This window comes from Silene latifolia, chromosome 2 (assembly GCF_048544455.1).
Source record: "Silene latifolia isolate original U9 population chromosome 2, ASM4854445v1, whole genome shotgun sequence".
NCBI classification, from domain to species: Eukaryota; Viridiplantae; Streptophyta; class Magnoliopsida; order Caryophyllales; family Caryophyllaceae; genus Silene; species Silene latifolia.
In genome coordinates, this window is record NC_133527.1 from 91,040,288 (window position 1) to 91,053,326 (window position 13,039).

Below are 13,039 nucleotides of genomic sequence, written 5' to 3' on the forward strand. Positions count from 1 at the left end.
CGCATAGGCCGGCACGTGATTTATTAATTCCGTGAAAGGAATTGAGACTTCCAAATTCTTCAAAATTTCCATAAACTTTCCAAGTTGGTCATCAAATTTGGGCTTGGCTTGACGACTTGGAAAAGGAAGTCAAATCACAATGGGCTCCTTCTCCTTGACCTTGTCTTCATTTTTCTTTGAAATTTCTTCTTTTGATGATTCTCCATCTTTGGAGTTTTGCACAATTTCTTCCTTATCACTAGCTTCCACAACTTCATCCTCAACTTGCTTCTTCGGTGCTTCATACCTTGTACCACTTCTCAAGTGAATGGCACTAACCGTTTCATGTCTTGGGGGATTACTTTGAGGTGGTAATTGCCCCTTTTGTCTTTGTGAGCTTGAAGATGCTAGTTGAGTCAATTGTGTTTCCAACATCTTGGTGTGAGCTAGGATGTTGTTGATGGTGGTTTCTTTTGCTTGACTATCTTTTTGCATTTGAGTGAAAAATTCTTGTTGATTCTTTTGCATTTGGAGGACCGCTTTTTGGACATCAAAACCATGGTCATTTTGGTGATTGTATGGATTTTGATTTTGGTAACCTTAGTTTTGATTGTAAAATGGTCTTTGATTTTGGTTTCTCATGGGTGGTGGAGTGTATGTTGTTTGAGGGTTTTGAACATTTTGGCTTTGTATGAGAGATTTGGGTGAAACTTGGTGTTTTCATTGTAATAGTTGGAATAAAGGGTACCACTCTTGTATGCTTGGAAAGCATTCACTTGTTCATTTGTTCCCCTACATTCACTTTGGTCATGTCCCAAAGTTCCACAATTCTCACATATCCCACTTGGGATTGATGAGGATGCCGTCATGGCATTAACATGATGCTTTGGTGATTTTGAGACTTCTTCAAGTCTAGCCATAGCTTTTTCAAACTTCAAATTGATTGTGTCAATATGAGCACTAAGTTGAGCACCCAATTGAGTAACGGAGTCGACTTCATGCTTTCCTCCTCTAGTAGCCTTGCGAGGTCTACTATATTGTGAGTTATGGACCGCCATTTCCTTAATTTTGTTCCATGTTTGATTGTCATCAACTTCGGTGAACATTCCATTTGATCCCATGTTGAGAATGTTCCTTGAATCTTCATATAAACCGTTCCAAAATTGTTGTACCAAGAACCATTCGCTAAGTCCATGGTGAGGACATGAGCGACAAATTCCCTTGAACCGCTCCCAAGCTTCATACAAAGATTCTTCATCCCTTTGTTTAAAACCCGTAATTTGAGCTCTTAGCATGTTAGTCTTTTCCGTTGGGTAGAATTTTTTGTAAAAAGCTAGAGCCAACTTCTTCCAAGAATCTATTCCGAGAGTGGCCTTATCAAGGTCCTTCAACCATTGTTTTGCGGTGCCGATTAGAGGAAAAGGAAATAAGACCCATCGAATTTGGTCTTGAGTCACACCGGTTTGAGAGATCGCATCACAATAGTCGCAAAAGGTTTCCATATGAGAATGAGGGTCTTCACTAGGCATCCCCCCAAATTGGCTCCTTTCGACTAATTGGATAAAGGCGGATTTGGCAATAAAATTTCCGGTTAGATGTTGTGGTGTAGGAGTACCATTGGGTAGGTTTTCCTCGGTGGGTACGGAATGTGACAAGAACTTAGGCATTGTAGGTTGATTTTGGGTGGTATTGTGTAATGGGTTCTCCTCTCCTTCTCTTGCAAAAGGGTTAATGAACTCAATAGTTGGTTGAACAACCTCACTAATACCTCTCAAATTCCTCCTAGCAAATCTCCTATTGTTCGTCAAGGTTCTTTCAATTTCACGGTCAAAAGGTAACAAATCACCTTGTGACCTTCTAGACATGCAAAATATCAAACAACTCGAAAACAATTAGAACAAACCTTGAGGAGTTTTACTTCCCCAAGGCGAAGAAAGACACAACTAATAACAATAAAAGAAAATCTAAATCAAGCTAACACCGTCCCCGGCAACGGCGCCATTTTTGATCGGTCCGTTTCGTGTTCACAATTTAAGGTGTGGTCGTTGGGTCACGTCTGAATCAAAACACAATTTATAGCTTCACAAACAACTCTACAATTAGTAAAGAGGCAAGTAAAGGTCGGATCCCAAGGGACGGGTATTGAAATGAGATTTCTATTGCAACTAGTGGTGTCTTAGGGGTGTCACAAATTGGGTTGATGTAGAAGATCACTAACTAAAATAGCAATGAAAATAAACAAGCAAGATGAAATAAAAGGGTTGTAAATAATTGATTAAAAAGCACTAGGGTGTCATGGGATCATAGGGGAATCATGGGAATTGATCATACAAACATGTTCTCAAATTATAAGCAAGCAATTATTGTTGTGATGGATTGAGTTGGGTTATATCTTACAATCCTAGGAAAGTTTGGGTCCCGGAGCCGAATCGATTAGATTGTACAACACCTACAAGTCGACTTAGTCTTCTCTACTCAACAACATGCATGGTCTAATGAGACTCGAGTTGGGTTATGTCTTACAAGTCTCATTGAAAAGATAGGAGATGGTGGTAAATGCAAGGATTCATAGGCTTAGCATTTCACCAAATATAACATGTGCATGAGTTGAGATCAAAACAAGCAAGGAAATAAAACATGAAAGCATATTAATTTAAGCATGAATCATTCCCCATGTTGGTTTCCCCTAATCACCCATTAACCCTAGCTAAGAGACTACTCACTCATTATCATGTTGATTATGCTAGCAAGGTTGTCAATCATACCAACAAAAGGAAACATGATGAATAAATGAAAGTAATTAACAATAATTAAAGATGGATTAAGAGAATTATACCTACTAATGATTCCAATAATAAAGAAAAGATAAAACAAGTACTTGATGCTTGATTGAGAGGTTATCAATCTCCCAATAATAACCCAAATAATCTTCAATTACCCAAAATAAAGGATGAACAAAAGAGAGATTAAGGAAATAAAACTTGTATTAGAACTTGATTAATTGTTGATTATAAAATTAAAGAAAGATTTGATTGGTATTAACTACTCTAAGAATTGATAAGAAGAACATGCTCTTCTAATTAGACTAATGGGGTATTTATAGTGGAAATTAGGGGGATGCATTAGGGTTAACTAAGGGCTAAACTCGTAATTACACTTTTTAGATTGAGCAGGGAGGAGCCGGTATTTTTAGAAGGAAGGGATTCTTTCTTTGTAGCTTGGAGAAGATGAAATTGCGCTGTAGAGGAATCCGAGCGGATTAGTGTCGGGATGGGCGGATTCTGGCGGTGGAACACGAGCGGCCTCGGAGGAATCCGGGCGGATTGTGGTAGTGCTAACCCGAGCGTCTTGGGATGAAACCGCACGGATTGTGCAGGTGGAGGATGGCCGGATTGTAGTCAATCCGCACGGGTTGTTCTTCAGCAAGATTTCTTCTTCTTTTCTTCCCTTTTCTTCATAAATTCCTTGGGGATTTCCTTGGGGACTCAAGGATCCTTTCTCAACATTGCTCATCTACTATAATATGTACAAAGGCCTTCTAATCTTGTCTCTCCTTGATGCTTGGTCATTGGATTCGATCAATTTAGTCTCGTTTTGCCATGAAAATGCAAGATTCTTACTCCTTTCCTACCAAGGGATCAAAATGTCAAAGAATATGCAAAACAAAGAACTAAAGATAATAAATGACCCAAATATGCACTAAAAAGCATGGGAACAAGGCTAATTTGGGGGCTAAATATGCGCTAATTATGGTCACATTACTAAGTCTTATGAAGTTAGCACTTCAAAAATCAAGAAGGGTCCTCTTGATAAATGCCATTATTGTAATGGTGTTGGACATTGGAAAAGCAATTGTTCCAAATACCTTGGTGATATTAAGGCTGGAAAGATCACTCCAGTAGGTAAATGACTATCCTTTCTTTTATGTTTCTAATTCAACTATGGTATTGTGATACAAAGTTGTGATAATGTGTCCCCTTTTTATTGTAAATAGGGCCTCCACCAAGCAAAGACAAGGGAAAAGAAAAGCAAGCTTGAGAAACCATCAAGAAGCTAGGAATAGCTTTCATAAAGCTTCGCTTTTTATTTTCTTATTTTAATTATGTTTCGGATTTTAGAACCTTTTAATTTCCGTGTTCGACATGGAAAAGTATTTTGGATAATGGTTGTATTTTGGATAATGGTGGCTTGGCTTGTAACCCAAGTCACCCGTTTTATCCTTGTTCTAAAATTCGTCTTTACATGCTTGCTCATAGAAACATATGATTATTCACTTAAAGTGATCTAATAGACAACTATAATGATGGGATTCATTATATGTCCACATGCTTAAGGCTTGTGTATGATCATTTATAAAGTGATATTGAGTTAATGAACTCTCTTAAAGGAATGCCAATCACCAAGTACACTTACAAAATCTAAAACTATTAGTCAACCTATGAGATAGTTCTCCTTCTACTTCAAAAATCATTATTTGTGTCTCATATACTATCTTTGAATCTCTAGTGTATTCATTCTAAAGATAGAGTGGGAGAAAATGAGGACACAAAGAACACCAAGATTAATTTATGTACTTGTGTAAATGATATCTACACAAGGAAGAATGATTTGAATAAAGGTATATCTATTTATATAGTATACCCGAATAGATGAGATCTATGGTCTCGAATAGATCTACATGACAAAAGAGACCAAGTGAAGTAATCGAAAGAATATGTTCTCAAGATAACTACACGAGGAGACCAAAAGAAAGTTTTGGAATAAGAATGACTAATATAAAGTCTTAACAAAAGTTTTTGACTAGTTTATGATAAATCTTGACCAATAGTTTCAACATTGATATTTACTTAAGAGCCTAAATGAATCAAAGTTACATCCTAGAAAATAAATGAGATTTATGACTAGAAGTTGCAAGGATTGATATACCGATATCCTCAATAGCTAAGTTAAGTTTTAACCACGCTAATGTCATTACTTAACCTCATTATGAAAATGAATTGGTTAAACCTCCTTCCGAAAAGGGCATTTTGAAGGACGTGTATTAGATATTATTCATATTTAAATAATGATATTGCTACTCATCATTATGATATGAATGAGTTAGAGATTAAAATCTCTTTCCATAAGGATAAGATGAGTGTAACACCCCGTAATTTCGAACCGTTATTATATTACGGAAATAATTTATTAATCAAGTAGAATTTAATATTAATGTATTTGAAGTAATAATAATTCAATGAAATATAATTCTATTATATTTTGAAGTAAAGTATTTATTTTGATAGTTTCGAAATGTCTAAAAATAGTTTAAACCATGTAAAAACCTTTTATTTCGAAATAAGGGCATATCGAGAAAAATGGCAATTCTTGTGAAAATTGGGCAAACGATTTTGGAAATGAGTCATATGAGTACTCAATCTTCTTGTAATCTCGTGTTTAAGAACTTTGGCGTTGTCGGAATTTGCGTTTGACAAACGGTTCTAATTATTGTCGAAACGAGCCAAAACCGACTAATGAAATTCCGCCAAATCCCGCTCCTCTTTCCCCCCTCCCACGGCTCACCTCCCTCTTCCTCCTTTCCTTTTTATTTTTCTTTTCCATCTACATCTTCCTAGGACATTCTAAACTATTCTAAATTAAAAACACCATTTTCATCTAAAAACCTAAGCTTTTTCTGCTAATTTTCATCATAATTTACTCGTTTCTACTCCAAATTTCATAAGGATTATATATTTGGAATCCTCTCTTCATTTCCAACATCCTAGTATGTTCTAAATTCATTTGCCCTAAATTTATTTTATCCACCATTTTTAGGGTTTTGATTATTAGTGCTTATAATTGTGTTTTTATTGTTTATTTAGGTGAAGATTTGGAAGACGAGTTTGGAGACTCGTATATAGTTGAAGATAGTGGCTAGTTGCATATTAGGGTTTGGTGTTCAAGGTGCTAATTGCTCATTTTGTTGCTTAAGGTAACATATTTCGAGTTACTCGACGAATTAATGTCACATACTTTGCTTTTTGTATGATTTTGTGTATGTTAATTGAGTGGTTTATTTCACATGAAAATATGTGTTAAATTCATGTCTTTTGTAAGTTTATGTTCACATATTAGTATGGAAATGAATTGGGAATGATTAATTGATGCTTAAAACGGTGTTAAAATGAACAAAAACGGAGAACGAAAGAAGTGGGGGTGGCGGCCCAGCAGGCCCGGCAGGCCCAGGCAGGCCCACGACAGCCCTGGGTTGGCCCGGGTTGGCCCGTTGCTTGTTTTCGTGATTCTTCATGCGTTGTTCGTCATTTCGGGTTTATTAATGTTATATTTAGTATAAGTAACATATGGGTAATCTTTTGAAATGAATCATGTTAGTAGTAAATATAATGTTGATGGTAAAATTATGTTTATATTGGTAGTAGCACATGTTAGGATAGGTTATGATATGAAATTGTAAAGAATAGGCTTGAAATGAATTTTATAGCGATAATTGCAATGTTTGGATGATTATGCCGAAAACTGAGCCTTAGTCCCTTTGACTGAATCGATGTCAGTCAATTGTGTGATTGGTCAGCCGCGATTGAACCCGTACCTGTCGCAGGGCTGGGGTTGCGGGTAAAAATTCGGTTGGATGAGTTTTTGTGAAAAATGGATAATTGGCCTTATTCTTGTTTTAGGCCATTTATTATGTTTTTATTTCACATGTGTTGTTGGTTGATTTGAATGGTTTCTTATATTATAGAAACGGCCCTAGATTCCCTGAAATCTTTAATATTGTTAATATTGCTTGAAATGGAATTGGTATTGAATACTTCTTGCAGGTAGTTGTGTTTGTCATAGATAGGCCTTTATAGTCTTTGACGAGTATATGTTCACTGCTTAATAGCCTTTGTGTTCCTGACTTGGTGGGTTTATATCCAAATTGGGGCATGACCTCGTTACCTATTTTGAGAGTAAGTGGTCAGCTTAAGTAATAGCCAACCCTTTGGTGGACTCCTTAGGGTACTCACTTTGTTTTTTAAAAAAAATTGTGGGTCTTGGGTGCGGTGGTGTGTATCCGCATGTCTAGGTCTGCGCAGATTTAGTACTAGGGTTGTGTTGTGTCTTGGCCATGTTTTGATAGAACCTCTGAGCCAAGATACCGGTTCGATTACCTTCCCTACCTCGTGGTATAGACTCGAGTTACAGAGTGACTATTGACGGTGCTAAGAACTTATACCTGTCTTTGATATATTGTCCTTTCTTGTATGGTGATTCTATGAATCATAGAAGGTGAGATGCAAGCCGGCTATGGTTGATAGAGTTTGGATTCCTGGATGTTATATGATTCGTATGATAGTGTAGTATGAGTCGGTCTAGTATTCACATGCTAGGACTATGTGTTGTTATATTGTTGTTCACATGATAAGCACGATTGTCTAGCATCTATATGCTAAGGCTATGTGTGATTCGTATTCATATTCTTATGTTTACATGTTATATTAAATATGACATTTCGTGGCTGGGAGGACTCGAAGTTACTCCCCACTGAATTGTGGCTTTCGTGTTTGTATAAAATGCGATTGACAGGTTGATGATGACTAGATGGGGTACACGGACGAGCTAGTGAGCATAAGAACCTTGGACCTAGTTTGGTTATATTTTGTAGTAAACCTTTAAACATATGGTTGTGTTATATTTTGGAGGGACATATGTCTCCCTCTTTTACCTTGGTTTGTATCACTTTATTCTCGCGACTTTAGCCGTATTATGTAAATTAGTTTGTTAGTATTTGCAGGTTTTGGCACTCTTCATTTGGAGATGTTTGTGAATGGTTTAGAAAAGTTTTTTTGAAATTACAGGTTTTATCTAGTTGAACCAAATACAAACATATCCTGTCAGTTTTTCTGTAGAATATACGTGTTTTTTTTAACACTAAAAATGAGGGTGTCACAGTTGGTATCAGAGCATATTTGCTCCCGACGCACGTTTGTGCACCCCAATATAAATAACTTGACCTTCAAATAATAAACTCGAGAGATGGGTAGGATGGGTAGATTTAGGACCTTATGTTGTAGTCTCTTTGTGATTGCTAATTGTTAGGTGCTAACCAATGTTCTCTTTTGCAAGATGGCCCCTCCAAGAAACATAGATAATGCAATCCTACAAGCTAGGTTTGTTAATTGTTAGTTATTAATTTTCGTGCCATTGAAGCTATGACCGTGATCTTACTCGTTGGTGACCAAGATTGAGTGGCCGTTGCCGAATGTTGAAAATTGGCTATGCCAAATGAAGGATGCTTCCACTTTCTCGATATTTCTTTTCGTAATCAGTGTACCTTACCTTAATCTTTCAATCTCGTTGTCTATTCGTCTTTCTAATTCCTTTTCTCTCGCCTTGATAACTACTCTTCTATTCTTTCTCCCGATTCATCCTTGGTTCGTTTTCTTCTTATAATAAGAGTCCTTGTGGACACCTTCCTTTTATTCCGCGGAATAGTCCCCTTGTTCAAGAGAACCCGGTTTAGAGAGAATGTTTTTAACTGAGCCTCGTACCTTGGGGTGAGTGAATGTATCATTGGAGGGCGTGAACGAGTTGAGAAATTGATTGTTTAAGGTTTGAGTTGTATATGAGAAGATAACTTGGGATCCTTTGGTTAGTCTTGTTAGTTGTGCTTGATGTGAGAGCCTAGTGAGTTGAGAAACACCTTGGGATTTATGTCTATTGAGAGCTTGTTTGTTATAGGTGATTGAGCGTGGGTACTACCTTAGCACATAAGTTGGAATGAACCTAAGCTACTTCTTTTGAGAGTCTCGATGTTTCTTGTGGAGGATTAAAGGAATGATAGTTACCCCCAACCTTTGTAGGCCTTGAAAGGAATACAATAGGACATTGACGTTGCTTAATGGATTGGTATCGTACTTTGGAATTAGTTAGTTTGTTAAACCTTTTGAGTTGACCAAATCTAGTATAGAGTAGCCCTTGTTGACCTTTTGAAATTTGAGAACACGTGGTTGACCTTATTAATCATATCTGAAATTTGGGAATTTTGGTGGAAAGTTGTTCGATGTAGTTCGTGAGTTCAAAGATGCGATTCTAATTTATGGTATCGGAGACTAGAAGTACGAAGTGGTGAGATGATAGTGTAAACAAGCCATGGTACTTGGGGATGACATAGCAAGTGAAGTTCGATGACGAGAATTGTAAAGGAGATACTTTGGGACTTGGATGGTAACAAATAAATTTGTGTGGTGAATTGATTTTGGCTTTTGGAACCAATTGAGTTGAGGAAAACCTACCATTGTGGAGTCCTTGTTAGTCCTATGATTTGGTAGAATTTTGAGTATTTGTTGAGCACCTTAGTGATGTAACCTTATCATAGCGATCATAAGCTTTGAGGAGTGTTTGGTTAAGCGGTAACCCTTTCATTATGCCGCTTCTGTTCTCCTCTCCTTCTCTTTAGCGTTCGTTGAACCCTGTTTTTATGCCGAAGTTTACGTATCTTCTTCTTGCCGAGATATCTTCTTAACTCGAGTACCTCTTATTTCTGTCAACCGTTATCTTTACGGTCCGACTCCTTAGTTTCCTAACTTGTCATGCTCATGCACCCTTCGAAAATATTTTGCCGTTTTTCTATCCCGTTATCACTCCTTATCTACTTAGTATAGTTGGTACCTTGTTGACCATGTTTACAGAGTTAGTGGGATGTGATTTGAGGATTTTTGTATTTTGATTTTTGTCGGGATTGGTGTAGGAGTTTGTGCTTGTATTTGACGATGTAATATGAGAGCTAGATTTGTGATGGAATTCTTATGATGGCAATGTTGTAGTCTCCTTGCGATTTGAAGTTCGCGTGATTTGGTGGTATAAGACTCACTTTGGTTTCGATTTGATGATGAGACTAATGGGATTAGTTTACCTTGGTGGAGTATTTCTATGGTTATTTTGAATTTGTTTTGGGCATTATTCGTTCGGGGATTGTTCGTTTGTCATTTGAGCCTTACTTTACGGTATTGGGGATTGATAGCTAAGTTTGTGGAACGTTATTGTAAGTTTGGACCCTATATTTAATCCTTTGAGGAATCTTTCTAATGGAATTGGAGTATTGTTGGGAAGTAGGATAGTGAATCTTGAGTAAACCGATCAGATGATTTGTGTGATGAACCCATTTATCTTATGGTTAGTGCTAATTGGATAGTGCAACTTGTAGCTTGTGGGTTGGTTTCAAGCATGAATGCGTTTGGAAATATTGAATTTTAGTGAGGGTATAATATTGTTACTAATTTCAACTTTGGATTTTGATTTTGTTCGGTGGAGGATATTGGTGGAAACATTTTGATTGGGAAATTGTTAAGTTATAATTGTAGAGGATATGATTGTCTCAAGGATTAGCTTATAAGTAGACTTGTCCATGAGTGGTTCAGATGGCTCTTTGGATTAGTGTGGCCTCTGGTTGTTGCCCTATTGATGTTCAAAGGACCTAGTAGGATGACTCCGTGGTTGGAAATTGAGTGAACCTTTCTCGATGTACTGATCTTCCTAATTCCGATCTCCGACAATTGTCATTCTTGCTATTCTGGCTTGTTCCGTTGAGTTCGCCTTTTTGGAACTCATTTGACCTTTTGAGTAAAGCGCTTTGTTCGTTGACATCTTTATTGACTTCATCCAAAAATTCCACCTTTAAGAGTTCAATTCCTTCTTGTCTGTTGGGTGTGAGTTCCCTATCGCGAGTTGCACTTCTCGTTCCCGAGTTGTTTTCCATCTTGCATAGATTCTATCTAGTTTGAGTAAACTTTTGGTTCATTATTTTAAATTTGGAGTTAAATGTGCAAATTGACCTCTTTCTATAACATTTGAAAATGATTTCTCACTCTTTTTCAACTTTAGTGTTCGATTTGATACCTAAGCTATTTCTCGTTTTGTGTAATTTCGGACCAATGTGAGTTAACTTTTTGATGCATTGTTAAAATTTGTATTATATTTGGAAAATTTGACTTCTGGTAAAGTTTGAAAAATGATTTACCTTTTTTCTATAACAATTGCATTTGACCTTTCGCTTTCATTTTGTTTTGGCGTTGATTCGTTGTCAGGATTCGTTATTGGAGACGTCTGATAACTAGTTTTGCACTTATCGGCGAATGATTTCGTATTTTAATTTGTCCTTGATTCGGAATGATAGCACGCTTGCATGCATCAAGAGTTCTCTCATTCCCTTGATATGGACATCGTGTTCTTGAAAGTTTTCTTAACCCCTTTTGAAGGATCATCTTTTGAAATTCCAATTTGTTTTGAATGTTTTGATTTTCGCCCTTGGAAAATTGAGTTCGTCCTTATTGTATTTTTGTTTTCTACTTGCAAGTTTCGAGGACGAAACTTCTTAAAAGGAGGGATGATTGTAACACCCCGTAATTTCGAACCGTTATTATATTACGGAAATAATTTATTAATCAAGTAGAATTTAATATTAACGTATTTGAAGTAATAATAATTTAATGAAATATAATTCTATTATATTTTGAAGTAAAGTATTTATTTTGATAGTTTCGAAATGTTTAAAAATAGTTTAAACCATGTAAAAACCTTTTATTTCGAAATAAGGGCATATCGGGAAAAATGGCAATTCTTGTGAAAATTGGGCAAACGATTTTGGAAATGGGTCATATGAGTACTCAATCTTCTTGTAATCTCGTGTTTAAGAACTTTGGCGTTGTCGGAATTTTCGTTTGACAAACGGTTCTAATTATTGTCGAAACGAGCCAAAACCGACTAATGAAATTCCGCCAAATCCCGCTCCTCTTTCTCCCTTCCCACGGCTCACCTCCCTCTTCCTCCTTTCCTTTTTATTTTTCTTTTCCATCCACATCTTCCTAGGACATTCTAAACTATTCTAAATTAAAAACACCATTTTCATCTAAAAACCTAAGCTTTTTCCGCTAATTTTCATCATAATTTACTCGTTTCTACTCCAAATTTCATAAGGATTATATATTTGGAATCCTCTCTTCATTTCCAACATCCTAGTATGTTCTAAATTCATTTGCCCTAAATTTATTTTATCCACCATTTTTAGGGTTTTGATTATTAGTGCTTATAATTGTGTTTTTATTGTTTATTTAGGTGAAGATTTGGAAGACGAGTTTGGAGACTCGTATATCGTTGAAGATAGTGGCTAGTTGCATATTAGGGTTTGGTGTTCAAGGTGCTAATTGCTCATTTTGTTGCTTAAGGTAACATATTTCGAGTTACTCGACGAATTAATGTCACATACTTTGCTTTTTGTATGATTTTGTGTATGTTAATTGAGTGGTTTATTTCACATGAAAATATGTGTTAAATTCATGTCTTTTGTAAGTTTATGTTCACATATTAGTATGAAAATGAATTGGGAATGATTAATTGATGCTTAAAACGGTGTTAAAATGAACAAAAACGGAGAACGGAAGAAGTGGGGGTGGCGGCCCAGCAGGCCCAGGCAGGCCCACGGCAGCCCTGGATTGGCCCGGGTCGGCCCGTTGCTTGTTTTCGTGATTCTTCATGCGTTGTTCGTCGTTTCGGGTTTATTAATGTTATATTTAGTATAAGTAACATATGGGTAATCTTTTCAAAATGAATCATGTTAGTAGTAAATATAATGTTGATGGTAAAATTATGTTTATATTGGTAGTAGCACATGTTAGGATAGGTTATGATATGAAATTGTAAAGAATAGGCTTGAAATGAATTTTATAGCGATAATTGCAATGTTTGGATGATTATGCCGAAAACTGAGCCTTAGTCCCTTTGACTGAATCGATGTCAGTCAATTGTGTGATTGGTCAGCCGCGATTGAACCCGTACCTGTCGCAGGGCTGGGGTTGCGGGTAAAAATTCGGTTGGATGAGTTTTTGTGAAAAATGGATAATTGGCCTTATTCTTGTTTTAGGCCATTTATTATGTTTTTATTTCACATGTGTTGTTGGTTGATTTGAATGGTTTCTTATATTGTAGAAACGGCCCCAGATTCCCTGAAATCTGTAATATTGTTAATATTGCTTGAAATGGAATTGGTATTGAATACTTCTTGCAGGTAGTTGTGTTTGTCATA

General features: G+C 36.5%; 1 non-coding gene across 1 annotated transcript; it reads left to right on the forward strand.

Moving 5' to 3' along the window:
* The first annotated feature begins 1,167 nt into the window (after nt 1-1,167).
* Nucleotides 1,168-1,274, forward strand: LOC141645496 (small nucleolar RNA R71). Its single transcript, XR_012544977.1, has one exon. It is a non-coding gene; the product is annotated as a small nucleolar RNA R71 (small nucleolar RNA).
* Nucleotides 1,275-13,039: the final 11,765 nt, after the last annotated feature.